The 926-nt window shown below is 46.8% G+C and overlaps 1 pseudogene; it reads right to left on the bottom strand.

Moving 5' to 3' along the window:
* Positions 1–721, bottom strand: part of LOC105818276 — a 19,236-nt pseudogene extending 18,515 nt beyond the window's left edge.
* Positions 722–926: the final 205 nt, after the last annotated feature.

The raw sequence follows: 926 nt of genomic DNA, 5'->3' as shown, positions 1-926 counted from the left end.
GCTTTGGCAGCTGCCCCTTTTGCCTTGAGTCTAAGAACAGCGTGAAGGATAAAAATATAGGAGAGAAAGATGAGGATGAGGTCAGATCCTATAAGAGTCCAGGCCACGATAAACTGGTAGATTCAGTTAAGGGCAACATTATCACAGGAGAGCTTGGAAACAGAGAGGTTGGCACAGATACAGTTCTCAATTACATTTTTACTACAATAGTGGAGATGGGCAGAGAGGATGGGGATAGGTGCAGTGAAAAAAGTGTTGCGGGCCAAGATGAAGATAATAGCCTTTATCACAATTGGTCTGTAATGACGGATGGGTAACGCAGAGGCTTGCAGTTGGCCACATAGCAGTCATAGGCCATAACCAGAAAGGTATATGATTCCATGTGCAGGAAGTTATTCATGATGACCATTTGGAAGAAGCAGGCAGAGAAACTGATGGGCCTGAGGTCAAACCAGAAGATAGCCAGGACCTTGGGGATGACGGTGAGGCAGAGCACAGTGTCCAGCAGGGAGAGGAAGCTGAGCAGGTAGTACATGGGCTGGTGCAGAGCATCCGCCAGCCAGATGGTGATTAGGAGGGTGGCGTTGCCTCCCATGGCCAGGAGGAAGAGGAGGCTGAGGGGCAGGGACAGCCAGAGCTGCCAGGTGGGAGACCTGGCAAAACAGTTCAGGAGGAATTCAGAGACTTTAATAGGGAGGGAGCTGTTGCTATAAAGCAGCATTGGTAGTAACTTTAATGAGGTAGATGTCTTTAAGTAGCTGAATAAGAGAGAAAGAGTTAATTCTATCACAGTCTCTGATGACTATGTACTTAAACTATAAGATTCATGGGGTTACGGACACAACCCCCGTCATTGACCCCATAGCCCTTGTGCCTAACACATTTTTGACACAAAAGATGTGGCCATAAAATATATGAAATGATGT

This window comes from Propithecus coquereli, unplaced genomic scaffold, assembly GCF_000956105.1.
Source record: "Propithecus coquereli isolate 6110/MARCELLA unplaced genomic scaffold, Pcoq_1.0 Scaffold44, whole genome shotgun sequence".
NCBI classification, from domain to species: domain Eukaryota; kingdom Metazoa; phylum Chordata; class Mammalia; order Primates; family Indriidae; genus Propithecus; species Propithecus coquereli.
The sequence above is the reverse complement of the archived record's forward strand: the minus strand, read 5'-3'. Positions and strand labels throughout refer to the sequence as shown.